At 35.4% G+C, this 19,088-nt stretch overlaps 1 protein-coding gene and 1 pseudogene across 2 annotated transcripts in view; one reads left to right on the forward strand and one right to left on the reverse strand.

Annotated features, from left to right (window-relative positions):
- The window catches only part of LRP1B (LDL receptor related protein 1B), a 1,950,491-nt gene that overhangs the window by 1,484,710 nt on the left and 446,693 nt on the right, over positions 1 to 19,088 (reverse strand). The gene's annotated exons all lie outside the window — the stretch shown is intronic.
- Positions 12,851 to 13,705, forward strand: LOC101000301 (annotated as a pseudogene). The gene has a single exon (XR_635347.3). The product of XR_635347.3 is annotated as a transcription factor BTF3 pseudogene (transcript).

Here is a 19,088-nt window from a genome sequence, read left to right on the forward strand (position 1 = left end):
CCCATCTCTACTAAAAATACAAAAAATTAGCTGGGCATGGTGGCGGGCACCCGTAGTCCCAGCTACTCAGGAGGCTGAGGCAGGAGAATGGTGTGAACCCAGGAGGTGGAGCTTGCAGTGAGCAGAGATGGCGCCACTGCACTCCAGCCTGGGCGACAGAGCGACACTCCGTCTCAAAAAACAACAATAAAAGACAAATATGTGGTTCCACAACCTTTGCTAGTGGCTTAAAAGGATAAAAACTACAGAGTATTCAAGAACAGAGAAATGCAAATCAAAACCACAATGAGATACCATCTCACACCAGTTAGAATGGCGGTCATTAAAAAGTCAGGAAACAACAGATGCTGGAGAGAATGTGGAGAAATAGGAAAGCTTTTACGCTGTTGGTGGGAGTGTAAATTAGGTCAACCATTGTGGAAGACAGTGTGGCAATACCTCAAGGATCTAGTACCAGAAATACCAATTGACCCAGCAATCCCATTACTGGGTATATACCCAAAGGATTATAAATCATTCTACTATAAAGACACTTGCACATGTATATTTATTGCAGCACTGTTCACTATAGCAAAGACTTGGAACCAACCCAAATGCCTGTCAATGATAGAATGGATAAAGAAAATGTGGCACATATACACCATGGAATATTATACAGCCATAAAAAAGGATGAGTTCATGTCCATTGCAGGGACATAAATGAAGCTGGAAATCATAACTCTCAGCAAGCTAACACAGGAACAGAAAACCAAACACTGCATGTTCTTGCTCATAAGTAGAAGTTGAACAATGAGAACACATGGACATGGGGAGGGGGAACATCACACACCAGAGCCTGTCATGGGTTGGGGGACTAGGGGAGGGACAGCATTAGGAGAAATACTTAATATAGATGATGGTTTGATGGGTGCAGCAAACCACCATGGCATGTGTATACCTATGTAACAAACCTGCACATTCCACACATGTATCCCAGAACTTAAAGTTAAAAAAAAATAAAAATAAAAATAAAATTGAACAGAGAGGACTCTGTGAGGAGATTGGGCAAGCAGCTGATGAATTCCTTAGTCATCTCAGCAAAACCCAGGAAGAAAGACGGGATTATTTAGGAAAGCTCTTTGGAGGAGCCTCTTGACTAATGGAGCAAATCTTTGTGATATACATGGGAGAGCCAAGAGATTCTTAAGCATGTTTTGTCACCAGGAACACTGCCAGCTTGAATTGAAAGAGATAGATAGGACAGAATGAAAGAAGGCTGCCAGACTCCCAAACTTATACAGGAGGGAAAAGCCTGATAGAACTGCTCAGGTGCAAGCACACCTACCTTTCAAGAAAAGGGAGAGAATGACTCACAGGGCAGAGCTGCACTCCCAGATGAGGCAGGCAAGAGCCACACCGCATTATTCCCAGGTCTTGAAGCTTAATGGAGTTTTATTTGTATTTCTACAAAGGTATATAGCTAAATTTGCCTGGGACCAATAACTCCTTTTTCTTTTTCCTTTTGTTTTCTTCCTCTTCTTCTTTTTAAAATAGGAGTATCTGTAACTTATATATCATTCCTGTCACACCATTCATTGTATTTCGAGTGCAGACAATTGGTTTTCTAGTTTCATCAGTCTACAGATGGAGTGAAATTTTGTCCCAGGCGAGATCATGCAAAATTTCAATTATACTTGAATTATATGATTTAGATGATTATATTTGGGACTTTTGATCTGACAAAATTTAGATGAGATTTGGGACTTTAAATTGATGTTGTAATTGGATTAAGATTTTTGTGAATGTTAGGATGATTTTAATGTATTTTGCATGTGGATAGATGTAAATCCATTGAGGTCAGAGGATGGACCATATTAAACTGATTTAATACACATCTTAATTTCTAGAGCCTGTAAACATTACCTTAATGGAAAAGGAATTTTGCAAATGAGATTAAGTTAAAGATTTTATTATGAGAAGATTATCCTGGATTATCTAGGTGAGCCAAATGTAATCATAAGGATTCTTTTAACAGGGATGTAGAAAGATCAGGCAAAGAGAAGCAATGTGATGACAGAAGGAGAGATTGAAGTGATGTGGCACAAGCCAAGGAATGCTGGCATCTTCTAGAAGCTGGAAAACACAAGGAATAGATTCTTTCTTGCAGTCTCCAGAAGAAATAAGTTAGTGGGCTGATTTCAGCCCCCAGAAATAGAAAACTAATACAATATCTTTTTTCTTGGTCTATACATTCCTCAGAGATTATTTTCATACATAAAACAAATATGACATAGAGTAGTTTCCAGTTGGAACAGCACTGTAAAACATTCAAGTACATTCACTGCATTTATCCAAACAATTTCTCAGGTAAACACCACATGTTTTCATATGGAAAACAATGCAGAATAATTCGGTTATACCTAGAGGCAATTGAAAATTACCAGGATATGTATTTTTAATATTCATATTAAATTTTGACCCTCTGAACTGTCATTTGAAGATTTTTTCATGTAATTTTATATTTTCTTAATAATCTCTGATAGATGCAATGCTCTACATCTAATTTTCAGACCCTAAAATATGTTAACCACTATTTTAAAATAAAGGTTCACAAAGCTCAAAAACTCATGATAACTTACTTTCATTGATAGTATAAATATATGTCATGTATCATATAGTAATGTGCTTATATATGACACAAAAAGGAAGTAATAATAAAATATAAATGTTTGGTTCAGTCCAATGTTAATAATTATGATTAGACATGTTGAAAACTATCCCTGTGTCCCTGAGATAGCTGTGCGCTACATATACATACCTTAGCTAGTTCTAACAATGGTTTATAACACATATATTATTATAATTGTTTTATAGGACATTTTATTAATAGTCTAATGGTCTTATAGATGACTATGGCAGTTGTCATCAGTGGGCTCACAGTTGATCTACTATACTATGTTGCTGCTTTCTGAATCTGGAGAGAAAACAGCTTCTGCCATACTCTCAGACAAATCATTCATATTTTTGCAATATAGATAATCTTATGGTTTGAAGGTCTCCTTCCAAACTCATGTTGAAACTTCATCCGCAATGTGGCAGTATTAAAAGATGAGACTTTTCAGAGGTGATTGGATCATGAGGGCTCTGCCTTAATAAAAAGATTTATCCGTCAGTAGATTAAAGGCATAATGGGTTATCTTGGGAGGGGAACTGGTAGCTTTATAGGAATAGTAAGACAGACCTGAGCTGGCATGTTAGCATGCTCAGCCCCCTAGCCATGTGATGCTCTAAACTGTCTTAAGACTCTTCAGAAACTTTCCACCAGCAAGAAGGCTGTCACCTGATGTGGCCCCTCAAGATGGAACTTCTCAGCCTCTATAACTGCAAGAAATAAATTATATCATTTAAAAATTATATAGTTTCAGGTATTCTGTTATAAGCAACAGAAAGACTAAGAAAGATAAGTGTAATTCTAAAAATAATAAAAACTCAGACTCTATCTTTGATTAAATGCAATAATAACTCCGATTGTCCTAACGTTCATTTTGGGCAAGTGGGTTAAAAACACTCTACAAAACTCAGTCGTGAACTTTTATGCTATTTTGTCATAATCAGAGATGCCACAGTTTGAACAATACAGTTCACCAAATTGAAAACAATCTAGATAATGTTAATAGGTTATTTACTCTTAACGAAAATCTGACTTTATCATCATTACCCAATTATATTTTATAACAAGTTTGTGAGACAAGTAAGCCAAATATTCTGATTTTAAAGATGAATGAATGGTTCCAAAATTTATAATCAATTAATTAGCTATATTATTGCTGAATCTGATACATAGCCATGTTTTCATCTTGTGGTTTGCACCAGAAAACAATACTAAATTATTTTACACCTTAGCAATTTATTGATTTTTCATAGTTGTTGGTTCTTGACCACATAAAGTCAGTCGAATAAAAGTTTTGTTTTGATTTTCATTAAGGCATAGTAGTAAAGCATTAATAGGTTAATAGAAATTTCTCCTGTTCTATATTCGCATTTCATCTCTTAAAATATAATTTTATTTTTACCCTTGTGATTATGATATAGACCAAGAAATTTCCATATAGACCAAGAAAATTTTTCTTGAAAAATTTTCAGAAATTTTTCAAGAAATTTCTGCTAAAAAAAATAGGTTTTTTTAGCAGTTCTGCAGGCTAAAAGATAGTCTGAAATAATCAATTCTACCAATTAAGCTTCCATAGTAAGACATCTGGTTGAGAACTGACCTGGCATATTTATAGTTTATGGTTCACAGAATTAAAGCATGGTTAGTAAATGATTCAGGAATTTGGACATTTTTAAATAGAGGGCCTACTGGTTACTCTGTTTGGGTAAGTTCTCTATAAAAACATTTGCTCAAACATAATTTTGCAATTCCAATTTTTTAAATCTTTGTTTATTAATAAATTATGATTTTTGAAAATAAAACTTTCAAAATGTTCTGCGTACATGTTAATGTAGGTTAGGCCATCCAAAAGACAAAGCAAAGTGTCAGCATGAAGTCATGGGCTAGGATTATACAAATTAGAACAAATACAAGGAATTCCAACTTTTTTCCCTGTCGATTTTCTTTCTGACACACATGTGTTAGTTCAAATTTGTACATATAAATGTACACACACACTCCTATTCTCACATGTATATTACATAAACATACGCTATGTTCTCTTCATGTGTTTACATCAATAACAGTTAATAGCTATTGGGCAGAAAAAATATGCCAAACACTGGTCTAAGTACCCTATATGGATTTACACATGTGATCCTTACAACGACCCTAAAATCCATGTTCTAATACTATTTATTCATACTAATTATTAATATTACATATTTTTAAAAACCTGAGATATAGATGTTAAGTAACTTTTGTGAAATCAAATAACAAGTAATAGTGCTACAGAAATATGAAGTCAAGCAAGTTGAGGCCAGAAAGTGTCATTTAAGTCATAATAATGATGAAAATGAAAGCACATACCTCATTTTTAATTAAAGAAACTGAGGCCCATAGAGGTTATATATTTTATGGAAAGTCAAACAATTGGTAAGTAGTTGAGAATTTCAACCCATGTAATCTCATTCCAGAAACAAGTCTTGTCCACTTCAATAAACTGCCACCTTAAGATATCCGCCTTTCTAGCACAATTTAAGTCATTATGTCTATGTATCAAAAACTGTTTCAATTGAGAAGTCATGGAAAGAAACAGGGCTATCAAATACCTCTCCTTCCTTTACCTAGGATGGATGGGTAATAATGAAACATTCATCTACTAAGTGATAGAGAAATTATTAATCTGCCACCTTTCTTATCCCAGTTCATATACAGTTCAAGATCATATCTGGCTTTTGACTATTTCCAATTCCTTGTCCTTTAACTGTCAGTTTTCACAATAAAATAATAAAAATCAGAATCGACTGTAGATGCTATCAATTAAAGTGCCGTCTAGCCCTGTTTGCAACCTAACTTTTCCCTAAGGAATTTCCTGGCTGAATCACAGGTGTTACAAGTACTGACTTCTGTTACCATTTTTGCCATTGTTTTCCCTTCGTCTTTGATGTCATATTAGCATTTTTGTACAAATAAAATTTATTCGTGTTAATCACCTTCTGGGCATTTTGTATATATCATTACTATTCCTCATAATACAACCAAGACAAGGAGGAATTAAGGAAAATGCAAAAGGATTGGTAATTTATCCAAGGTAGACTTGCTAATATGAGGCAGATTCAGGGTTCTAATTCAGGTCACTCTGCCTCAAAACACTATCCTGTGTCCACTAATGGCATGGCTACAGAAAACACAAACTCCATTCTGCATATGTAGATAAGGAGAAAAACAATCTATAATAAGGAGAAAAACAATCTTTACACATCAATTATAAACACATACATGATTTATATCCTTTAGAGTGTAGCTACCACTTTGTAGCAAATATGTATCACTTGCTTTATTGTATTTTGTGTATATAAGGGAAATTATTTAGAAAGACAAAACTCAAAATAAACAGCTCAAGATCTTTAAAAGCCAAATTTAATCTGAGATAATAGGCTATTTTCTTCTCTTTTATCAGTGACTAGTGATAGAAATTTTGTTTGTCTCATCATAACTTAGAAAATTTCCTGATAAAGGTTGTCTAATTTAGTGCACATTTAAATTTTAAGTCAGCAGGGTTTTCTGCCTCATAAATATCTATTTTAGGAGAGAATAAATACCAGTCAGCTGACTTATTTTTAAACAAGCTACGAAAATTTATTATGAAAATATTATTTTCTCCAGTATAAAAAGACTGATTGAAATGTAAATTTTCTATAGGATTTCTGACAGCTACAATAAATATAAAATATGGAGATATTAAAAGCATTATTTACTCTTGTAAATACTTGGAAGACTTTAATTTTAAAAAAGGTTACAAGTCTTTCACAAGGTAAACATAGCAATGCAGGAGACATTTTCTCCCATTATTATTTAGCTATATTCCTTCCTACTTTATAAGTTTGATCTATGCTTTTACAAGAATTGCTGTGTCAATGAATTTCAATACAGAGCTTGAAGGCAAAAGTTTGACTTCCAACTGCTTTTTCAGTCATCTTCACCTTTCATATATTTAGAACATAAATTAGGCTAAAATTATATTGAATTTTATTATGCTTTACAAGCATGCTGCTTCTTGGTATTCCAATTAATTATGTCCCTTTGAATTTTTACTCCATGCTGTGGTACAGGTGTCCCATATGTTCAAGTTAATTGTAATTTTACAAGGAAAAATACGCCAAATCCAGAAAAGGGATTACATATATATATACACACACATACACACACACACACACATATATAATTGAAAATATAAAAACATTAGTCATTGGGGACTCTTTCTTGCTCGAAATTTGTTTGTATTTCAGTTTTACAACCTGGTTCATATGGAAGAGGATCAGGTACAGTTGGAGTCAACTGCAAATAAACTAAGAAATACAATGTTAGATAAGAGTGGTATATATTTGGGTAGCTGACATCAATAACTAGGGATTCTGTTCTTATCTTTGCAAATTCCATAATTATTTTTGAGCCTAAAACTAGCACTCTGATACCAAACTCTGGTATCAGAGTTTGTATCAAATTATGATATAAAATATTAATTTCTAGAGACAAATTTTAGCCATCAATTAAGAATACACCCTTCCTGCAGCTTGATTCTGAGCTAATTTGCATTCAGCTGGTGTCCATCATATAAAAAGGAAAGGTGTATTATTTATTTCCTCCTCTTTCAGGGAGTCTCCGCTCTATTATAGTGAGTTTTTTAATGAGGTGCACCATCAGGACCACATGAGACATACAGGGGGACGAAAGATACATTCTGAGAGCAAATGTAATTTAATTTAATTTCTTCAGGGGGAAGCCAACACTTTATTGATGTTCTGGCATTTCTAAGAATGGAGTACTAGACAGACTTGAAGAACTGACTTCCTAAATAAAAGGCAGGAAAATGAATGGGTCAAGAAAGGGAGTAAGTAATTACTGAAAGGACTTTGTTACTGTTGACTTTACCTAATAGATGGCCTCAGCAGGTTTTCATTAACCTGGTCCATTTATATTCCTATTAGACGGCAGCTGAAAAATACTAAGCAGCTAGGAATGACTCCTCTATTTTGAGGAAGAAATGTATTACTATAATGAATATTCAGTACAGCAGCATAAGGGAACTTGAAATATTATTTTCTAGTGTTCCTCTGATTTAGGTCCAGAATTTATGATGCTCTACTGTAGGCTGAACTATCCCAGTGACCAGATGGAAACAGAATTTCTCTTCTGCTTAAGAAGAAAAGGAAAAAAAAAAAAAAAGTTGGCCAGATAATCGGCCACACACACACACACACACTCACACACACACGTTGCAAGGCATTTTGTCAGATACCTTAAGGTCTGCCATAGAATAATAGGCATGATCCCAGCCCTGAAGGATCCCGTGCTTTCAGTATGTCAAAGCAAATGCAGGGGTCAATTAATTTCTGTACTGCATGATAATAACTCCAGGAGCTGCATCTAGACTTCTTAGCAGTATTTGCCACTATTAATTTTTCTATTGTTTGGAACACCTGTATGTATGATTTTGGTTGCTTCCAATTTCTGCTTATTTGTTTCTAGGCAGCCTGGGTAAACTTCTCAATTCATAAGGCTTCTATTTCCTCCCCAAACTCCATCTTCAATGTAAATGTCTTCTATACTCTAGAATCCTTTATCTGTCTGCCCTGGACCTCTCCATGTGAACATCATATAGACAACTTGAATTCAGTATTTCTAACATGGAACTTATAATTTTTTGCATAAGTCTGACACTTGTCTTATAGATGATATCTCAGCAAACATCATGAATATCCTTTCTTTTTTCCAAATGACAATATAGTCATTATGCCTGACTCCTCATCCCTTCCTTCAGAAATCCTGTTAACCAGCACATTGTCTGAATTCTGTAACTCCTCTGGCAGAGCTGGATTCAAGTCATCTTTCCTTGTTTAGATTAATAGAAATACAATTCAACTACTCCCTCCATTGATTTTTCTACAGAGCAACTAAGAGTAACTTTTCTAAAACTGGCATTTGATAAACTCACTCCTCTACATAAAATCATTCAATGACTTCAATCCTCTCAAAATAGAATAAGTATCTATATGAAGAATTGCATGATGTTTTATGATCTGGGCCCTTTTCCATCTCTTACTTATCCATAACTTTTACTCTAAAATTCAAGTACACTAAACTACTGTGAATTTCCTATGCTTTTGCTCACCACAAGGACTTTGAATAAACTGTTTCCTCATCCTGTAACTCCTTTTGTCCTATTCTTTGTTCCACTTGACCAATTCCTACTCATCCTTTCAGCATGATTTTGTCATTGTTTCCCAGGAGAAGCTTTCTCTGGCATTCAGCTTCATCTAGAGACTGGTGGCTTACCTTTATAGCCTAAGGGCTTCCATTGCCCCTGTTCTTAACCTACCGCAGTACTTGTCAGAGTACTCAGGACCCACTAGAGTCATGAGTCCCTTCAAGAGGGGGATATGTTCTGAGAAACGTGTGCTTAGGTCATTTTGCCATTGTGCAAACGTCATAGAACGTACTTACACAAACCTAGATGGTGCAGCCTACTACACACCTAGGCTATATGGTGCAGGCTGATGCTCCTGAGCCACAAATCTGTACATTATGTTACTGTACTTAACACTCTCAGCAACTGTAATACAATGGAAAGTATTTGTGTATCTAAACATAGAAAAAATACAGTAAAAATATTATAATCTTATGAAATCACTGTCATATATGCAGTCTGTCATTATGCAGCACATGGCTGTACATAATTTGTGAGGCTCAGTGCCAAAGGAAAATGAGAGACCCATTGTTCAAAAATTACCAAGAATTTCAAGAGGGTGTTAGAAGAGCATTTAACCAAGTAAAGAGCTCTTCTAAGTACAGGGAACTTTGCCACTATGCAGGTCACACATTTACCAGGCTTCCTAAGCAAGTATCTTGCTGATTTTTCTGTCTCTATTGCTCCCTAAATTGTAAGCTTCTTGAAAGTAGAGTCTTTTTGTCCTACCACCCCACTACTTTTTTAGCAATTAGCATTTTTTTCTTGTCTGTAATTATTGCTTAGAAAATATCTGTCAATTCAATTCTCCATGCTGATAAAAATAAACCACAATGTGGGCATCAGTCTTCTGGCAACATCTGTGAAATGAAAGGATTTGTCAACATGCTGTAACTGGGTACCTCTGGTAGTAAGATTAAATCAAAGCTTATTTTAATCTATAACCATACCCAAATTTATTAAAGATATTAGTTAATGGTATGCACTATAAAATCTAAAATTATTTTTAGAAAGAATTATTAAAATATAAATATATAATGTATATATTAACTATAGATTTACATGAATTTGAATAATAATAATAATTCAAATTATTCCCAGTATTTCAGTGGAATGTGGAAACTGCTGTGTTGGTTACTGAGCTGCAATGGCCTCCAGCAGCACAGTGCTTTGGGCAGATTGTGTGCAAATTTTCAAGGAGTACTAGATTTAGCCTTATACAGACAGATCATTTGTTTCTTTCTTATTTAGTCCTTCCCTATTTTGCTTTCTACTTAAATAACTTATTTCTAAGGGATTCGTATCAATGCCCCTCCTCAGTCCTCTTGGGGTTTTAGATTCACTCTGCTTTTCCCACATTCTCTTGAATTTGCTGCCCAAAATACCTATCCAAACTCTGTAGATGGATAAAGCCTTCTAGAATACAGAAGACATTCAGGTTGTAGATGGAGTTTGGGGAGGAAATAGAAGCCATGCGAATTGAGAAGTTTGTCCAGGTTGCCTAAAAACACAAATAAATTGAACTAGAAATTGGAATCCAAATACCTATTCAAACCCCGCAGTTTGACAAAAAGAGGGAAACTCTGAGAATGTCGAGTGCAGCACAAGATCGTGGAATGTAAATTCCTAAGCTAAATGGTCCAAGGTCTACTATTTCTCTCCCTTTCTCCTCCCTCCTCCTCTCCCTCTGCCTCTACCTCTCTAAGCCTTGGTTTCTTCACCTGCAAAATGACATATTAGGATTCTACAACTTTGATGTTCTTTGCAGCTTTACCACTGCATCATGTACCTTTCAGAGTAGAAAAGGCTGGGCCTTGGGAGAGAAGCAGAAGTCGGATAAATGAAAGTGAAAGGGGAGGGAGGGCACTGAGGAAGACCTGGCCTAAGAGAGTCCTTGGCACACAGGTGACTGTGAGTGAGCCTGCCCTAGTGACCCAGCCTTCGTGCCACAATCATGGTGGCCTGAGTGCATAATGCGCCAAGCTCTGTTCTGAGAACTTCTTGTGTATCAATAATTTACTCATCCCAACAATCACTCTTATTTTATCGATAGGAAAATTAAATCTCATGGCTAGTTTGTGATTGATTCAGGATTTAAAAATCATTCAGTTTGACCTCATGGTATTCCTGTGTCCCCATGATTAGGAAATCTCTAAAATCACATTTTGAAGAATTTGGGCTCATGATCATTAGGTTGTTTCAAAAAACAAAAACAAAAAAAAAAAAACAAACAAAAAAAAACAGTACAGTTTTCTCTTTTAGATATCTCTTGGGAACGAATGGTGCTCTTTAGAAAGCACAATGAACATAAAGATATAATTCTTACAAAAATTAACAGGAAAGGAGCTACCAAATGACAATGGATGAGAAAGGCATCTTGTTACTTATTTTCTGGACCTCTTATTCCAGCAGATGATTACATTCCATTTCTGTCTTTTATTTCTCTTGCTGCATGATTTTTCACAGGCTTTGTTCTACACACTCATCATCTTTGGTATTCTTTAGATAGGTTTTTTTGTTTGTTTGTTTGTTTGTTTTTTAATTATCTATGTCTCTTTTCAGCAGATTAAATAAGTAAGGTAACATTCCTCTAAGTTCTCCATTCAATAATACTTTAAAAAATGATGCTTGATTATTTAATGCCAGCATTGCCACATTGTGGAATGATTGTTCACAATGAACTTTTTAATTTGCACCATGCAAACTATCCCTCCTTTCACGCCATTTTTTTTCCATACTTGTCTTTATTAACTGTAATTGTCTACAGCTGCTGCATTTACCATTTATCCTGCCTCAATTTCAATCCAATCCTGTCACTTGAGGAGGTGTATAATATATACAAGGCAATTTGGCATATTCTGATGCCTCCTAGGGTAAATTTACTGTCTTTATATAAAAACATGAAAAGATAAGTTTTATTCTACCCTCTTGGAAAATTCCCACTAACCTAACATGGAAATATGCCTGACCTACTTTAAAAGGGTCATTGCAATATTGCCTAATAGTGATAATAATGTCATAAGGTGCTGCAACAAGTTCTTCATGGAGACTAAATCACTTGATCTTCACAACAAATTTATAAAATAAGTATTGTTATCCCCACTTTGAAGACGAGGAAGGTTTAGAAATGATTTAACTTGGAATTTTCATGCCCTTGATATGTGATAAAGCTGATTTGTATCAGGTTTCTCTGACTTCATCCCGACGTTACTATAAATAAAAGCAGCACAGCCTAAACAATGACCATGTCCTCAATCATCCTCACCACAAAAACACATATATGCCCTTAGTAATTTTGACGCCACCGTAATGTAAAGCAAAACAAAGCAAAACCAGATGAGGTCCTAAATAACATCGTATTCAAAAGCCCAGAGACCAGGTTGGCTGAAAACATTGTAAAAATAGTTGATTCAATGTTACTGTCAAATTCTACCAGAAAACTAGCTGCGGCCTATATATTCTCTTACTTATCTTGTATTATAAGTAGAATATCTTCCATTTTATGGACGAAAATTCTGTCTATGGATTGAAATAACGAATAAGATAGAATGTATTTAGTTCTCCTTGAACTACCTGTATTTCTACCTTGTGAAAAATATGTTATATATCATAACCTTGCTTTTTACAAATCTATAAAGCACAAATACCCTTTAATATAATGTTTTCCTTAATCAAATAACTCAACTCATGGTTTACTTGCAAGAGTGTTCCAGATACAACTTTACTAATTTATTCTTCCTCTCTCATCTTGCATTTTCAGCAGACTCAGTACAACCATGAGAAAAGATAAATTCCTACTAAAAGTAGGCTTAGAGTAGGAAGTACTATATTGTTGAAATAAATCTAAAATCAAACATAGGGTGCTTATTTGACATTTAAAATACAATTATAAATGACCAATAAAGTACTCATACAACAGAATCACATGAAATCATCGAATAATCATGATGAAAAGCAGAAATTCTTCCTTAGCTGCCATCTTGCGTCCCCGCGTGTGTGCGCCTAATCTCAGCTGGTCCACCAGAGACCCCTTAAGCACCAACCCTAGGCCCCCTCGCAGCCCCTTATTCGCTCCGACAAGATGAAAGAAACAATCATGAACCAGGAAAAACTCGCCAAACTGCAGGCACAAGTGCGCATTGGTGGGAAAGGAACTGCTCGCAGAAAGAAGAAGGTGGTTCATAGAACAGCCACAGCAGATGATAAAAAACTTCAGTTCTCCTTAAAGAAGTTAGGGGTAAACAATATCTCCAGTATTGAAGAGGTGAATATGTTTACAAACCAAGGAACAGTGATCCACTTTAACAACCCTAAAGTTCAGGCATCTCTGGCAGCGAACACTTTCACCATTACAGGCCATGCTGAGACGAAGCAGCTGACAGAAATGCTACCCAGCATCTTAAACCATCTTGGCGCAGATAGTCTGACTAGTTTAAGGAGACTGGCCGAAGCTCTGCCCAAACAATCTGTGGATGGAAAAGCACCACTTGCTACTGGAGAGGATGATGATGATGAAGTTCCAGATCTTGTGGAGAATTTTGATGAGGCTTCCAAGAATGAGGCAAACTGAATTGAGTCAACTTCTGAAGATAAAACTTGAAGAAGTTACTGGGAGCTGCTATTTTATATTATGACTGCTTTTTAAGAAATTTTTGTTTATGGATCTGATAAAATCTAGATCTCTAATATTTTTAAGCCCAAACCCCTTGGACACTGCAGCTCTTTTCAGTTTTTGCTTATACACAATTCATTCTTTGCAGCTAATTAAGCCGAAGAAGCCTGAGAATCAAGTTTGAAACAAAAGTTAATAAAGTTCTTTGCCTAGTAAATAAAAATAATAATAAAAAATAAAAAAATAAAAAATAAGTAAAAAAAAATTAAAAAAAGAAAAGCAGAAATTGTATCAGTTACTTTTAGTATTGAATAAAATAAATAATTGTGCAGCCATATACAAAACATACCTTATGATTTTTCTTTAAACTTATGTTTACATTGTTTTTGATAAAGAATTTAATCTCCACATTATTAATTCTGGTTTTCCATTCTGGACAATTTAAATTATTAACGGGGGTGCAACTGAAGACTTAGAACAACTCTGAATACTAGATGCCTCACCAAAATATACAGCTATAAGCAGTCACATTACAACCTGCTATTTTGAAATTTTAGTAGTAAGAATATTAAGATATAATACATCAATTTTCCCCATAATTTCTCAGCAGACAATCAGAAGGAACCACTATAGTGATTAAATAGCTGGAGAGATTCAATTTTGAGGGAAGATTAAGAAACTAAATATGTAGAAGTTGGTTTGGTGACCACTAACTGAGAGGGGATATGGGTGACTGTTTTTATATTTGAATGACACCTTCAAAGATGGACATTAATGGTTTACCACTTGGTAATGGGCAATAGTTAAAAGACATGGGCGATGTTAAAATAAACATGCAGAAAAATCTATAATAATAAGGTAATGTAATGATAACCTTTTGTGTATTGTAGAACTGTCCTTATAAAAAATAAGATAGGTCAGTTTTCTTAATTTTAAGGGCAGTCATTTTTATAAATAAACATATCTTTTTTTATTTTTGTTAACCAGACATGTTTAAACATAACACATATCATTTTACAATTTTAAAGTCATATTATATTTTACATGGCATTCTTTCAAAATTAGAAATTTATAGTTAATAAAACAGTCATTTCTTCTCTACATTATTTTAGTAATTAAAAAATAAACAGTAATCAGCATAAAATTTGTCACCGCATGCATTTTAACTTAAAAATGAATGTGTACTAGCTGGACTATTAGCTAATGGTTTATAAAATAAGGATCATAAAACACAGTAAGTCACCGAATTCATACAGCATTCCCATCTCATAGGTAGAGGGTTGCTGTTAGGTTCAATCTCATTTACTCTCCTTGTTAATGTTCTGGAAAGAGGCAGTAAATATGACATTTGTTACTTTCATATTACATTGAAACGTGCATCGAGAATACAATTTATCTCAGAAGCAAATATTAGACTATCTGAGAAGCACTGGAAAGTAAATATAGAGAGTTAAATGTAAAGATAACAATAAATGAGAATGTTTTCCAGAAAAGATGGTAGCAAAATGGGTAACATCATATGGGACTTGTATACCAGGTTAGATCCATGGGTAATGTCATATGGGACTTGTACACCAGGCTAGATCCCATAAGCCTCATTGGTAATGCTGCATGTGGTGCTACTCAGCCACCTGAACAACATCAAACATGCTTGAAGAGAATTAAAAGTCATCAATAGACTACAGAACTACAGATTTTCTTCTATAAGAAATAATTGGCTCCATTTCTGTGAAAGTGGCTACAAATGGCATTCAAAACTAGAAGAAGACTAGGTGGTGAAACCCACAGTACATCACCAGGAGGAAGGTACAGCACCTAGCACTGTTGTACACTTTAATATGAGGGTTACTATCATGATGCTAATGCTAGCTTTTGCTTATGGTGCTTCTACCTTCATGTTTAGCACCAACATTCTCTGTTTCTGAGCTGTATAGTATTAAATTCGGTGAGGAGGTAGCAGAGTAGGAGCTAGAGGAGCTAAAAGTCATCTCTTGGAAGGACAGTTGCTGCTTCTGCAGAGAAAAGCTTAAAGGTCGGTGACTGCATGAAAGCATTCTTACTTGGTGCTTACATTCCCAAGCACATTTAAACTTTTTTTGGTGGTGGAGGGTGGCGAGGTAGGAGGCACTTAAAATTCACTCAGGGAGTGCTTCTGTGGAGTATAGAGCCTCTAGGTGCTGGAAAAACAGTGGGGAGCAAGACAAAAGAAAATCCTGCTCTCGCACATCTTACCAGGTAGAAAGTTTAGACAAGTATACAGAGGATAACAATAAAGAATGGTGACTGCTGTACAGGATGCTCAGAAAACCAATAGCAGGTTGGCCTAATGGACCCAAGAATCAGGGAAAGGTGTTCCTGAGAAAATATCAATGAAACCTAAAGGGCTCACTTGTTCTTTAAGTGAGATCCAGACATTACAAAATCGGTTGTACACTTAGAAAAGAAAAAAGAGTTGGACTATTTTTGCTTTTTGAAAGATTGAAACAGTTAGGTCAATCAAAATGGTAAATGGGTTTTCAAATCCACCTATCTTCAAGCTATGTTCGGTAGCTACATTTCCATACTCTATTAAACCCCTTCTTTAATTTCTCTGATTATTTGACTGAGCTGTAGCATATTCCAAATAGAAATTATTCAATAGCAACTGCAGTATGTTTGTGAAGAAATTTCAGAAAGAAAAAAAAAAAAAGAGCTTAGGGCATTAACTTAGAGCAGTGATTTTCAAATTTTGAGTACATGAAGTTCTTTACGGTATTTAATAAAAATTTGGATTTCTGCCCCTGCCCCATTCCTAATGAAATTATTATGAAGGTTTGTGGCTGGGCTCAATATGTTGTATTTTAAACCAGGACCCAGAGTTATTTTGGTGCAGGTACTGCAAAGTCATACCTTGAGAAACACGGAATTAGAGGATGTGTTAACAGAGTTAGCTACTCTTATTTGAAGACAGCAGAGATAATTTATTCTCTTCTCTCATTCTGTCTTTCCTTCATCACAATCCTACTTAACCCACAGGAATTGGGAAGAAGTTTATCTGTAAACAGTCTAAATCCTATGCATAAGCATGAAGACAGAAATAAAAAAACAATATTTCCCATCCTGGCTTCACATTAGAATCATCTGGGGAGCTTTAAAAAATTACTGATACCTGGTCTCTCGTCCTAGAGACACTGATTGGGTCCCCAGTAGGGTTTTAAGTTCCCCAGATGATTATAATGCACATCAGGGTTGCCAACCACAGGCAACCAGGAAAGACAAACTACTTATTTAGCATTCTCTATGTTACAGTTCCTTTGTTAGATGCTATAGATATCTATACATAGCTGATTTTGTTTAATAGTCACATCATTTGTAAATGTTGATAGTGAACCCAATGATTCATCACTCCAAGGGCACAAAAGGAGAGTCAGGATTACAACTTTGAGCTGCTTAATTTAATGCCTGTGTTTATTTTTAATTAGTTGATTTTCATTTTTACCCTCAATACAATTTTTATATATATATATATATAACCTGTACTATGTTACAACACTGGATCACCTCTCCAGTGCCAAAATATGCTTCTGCATGGTGGCATAGCCTTCCAGCCAATAGTTCTATTTTATAGATATTATAATTCTCCAGTGTGCAGTACTTGGCATATAGTATGTATACAATAATGTCAGGTTTTGAAATGGCCTTTCTAGTAGTGTTTTTCAAGCATGTGAATATTTGCCTCATTTTGAGCTTTGTTGCCTTCTAAAAGTATGACGAATGGAAAATGAAAGTGTTGATACTAGAAATGGTAAAACTGGGCCGGGCGCGGTGGCTCACGCCTGTAATCCCAGCACTTTGGGAGGCCGAGGCGGGCGGATCAGAAGGTCAGCAGATCGAGACCATCCTGGCTAACACGGTGAAACCCCGTCTCTACTAAAAATGCAAAAAATTAGCCGGGCGAGGCGGCGGGCGCTTGTAGTCCCAGCTACTCGGGAGGCTGAGGCAGGAGAATGACGTAAACCCCGGAGGCGGAGCTTGCAGTGAGCCGAGATCGCGCCACTGCACTCCAGCCTGGGCGACTAAGCGAGACTCTGTCTCAAAAAAAAAAAAAAAAAAGAAATGGTAAAACTGAAGCAAAACTGGCATTATGAGGCAGCCCAAATGAAATATATTCTAAGTCTCCAAGGCACATTCCTTTGTCATCTGCTAATTTGCTTTGTGTTAAGAAAAGGATTACATCAAAGAATATACATAATATCGTGGAACTCTACCTTTGAAACTCATATGTAAATATGAGGTTTAGTGTGAGAACTAAAGAGGACTTTAGATATTGCTTTATGCATCAGTACATTTTCCTGCCATCTAAGGGTAAATTTCTATTCATTAGGCTTCTGGTAACTACACAACTTCCTAGAGAAAAATTAATCAAGCAAAATAGTGTGGTTATTAAATTTCTATTGACTTTTTAAAACTCTGGTAAGATACCTTCAACATTATTGTAACACTCTACTCAAATCCTGTGTAAAAGCTGGTATTTGTTTATTCCCCACTGGCAGACTGTAAACTCCATGAGAGCAGGTGCCTTGTCTTTTATTTATTTATTTATTTTTTTACTTCTATATTCCCAGTGCCTGGAATAGCACTGATTTATCAAAATAATAAAGGAAAACACAAGAGGAAGCCTCATCCTTAATGTTAAAATTAGTTTCTTTATTCTAAAATTGTAATCTCATATGACCTAAGAGAATAATACATTGAGCTAACATTTTTTCATTAGAAATGTATGCTAATTTTTACGTGTAACCCATACATTATTATGTGCACACTGTTGGGCCTCAGAAAATAATAGCCTAAAGTGAAGGCCTCAGAAGCAAAAGGTTTTCTCTTACCTTCTCCTGCCCTATTTCTCAGTCCCTTTCTACCCGAAGGCTAGCCATAGAAACCAGAATCCCTCTTGCCCAAGGTGAGTCATAGAAACCAGAATCCCTTTTCCCAAAATCAAGCCATAAAACCTAAAAATATTACACGAACTTACCCTCCCCCTTTAAGGAGAACTTGTGCTTGATGCCAAAATGAACTGGAAACTTCTCAGGGAATTATAGGATCAATGTGAGCTACCACATAATAAAGGAAAAAAAAAAATTCTGATAAGGTACCTAAGATGTATTTACAAAGTCTACTCTCAATATCTTACTGCTTCAAATTTCCTCCTGATGTCCCCATATTTATTAAGGGCATCAACAATTAGGTTTGAAATTTTGATATCATATCTCCTCAAGCTTCTTCTCAAATTTCTTAGAATCTAATTCTCCTCTTTGTTTCCTGATTGGCATCTGAATTTACTGCTCTTGGCTAAAACCTCAGTAACTGTGATTGGACTCCTGCCTTCCCTGGATTGCCTGGCCCCAAAACATCATCCAAACTTTTGTAGAAGCTAATCTCACTAAAATGGATCTGAACACATTACAGCATTGCTTATAAACTTTTGATGTTTTCTACTATCCATAGAAAAATGTCCAAATTCCTTATTATTTCTTACGTCATTCTGCCACATCTGGTCCTCTAACCGCATTTAGCTGCTTGCTAATCCCTGAACACATCACTCACTTTCTGCTCACTGT

This window comes from Papio anubis, chromosome 10, assembly GCF_008728515.1.
Source record: "Papio anubis isolate 15944 chromosome 10, Panubis1.0, whole genome shotgun sequence".
NCBI classification, from domain to species: Eukaryota; Metazoa; Chordata; class Mammalia; order Primates; family Cercopithecidae; genus Papio; species Papio anubis.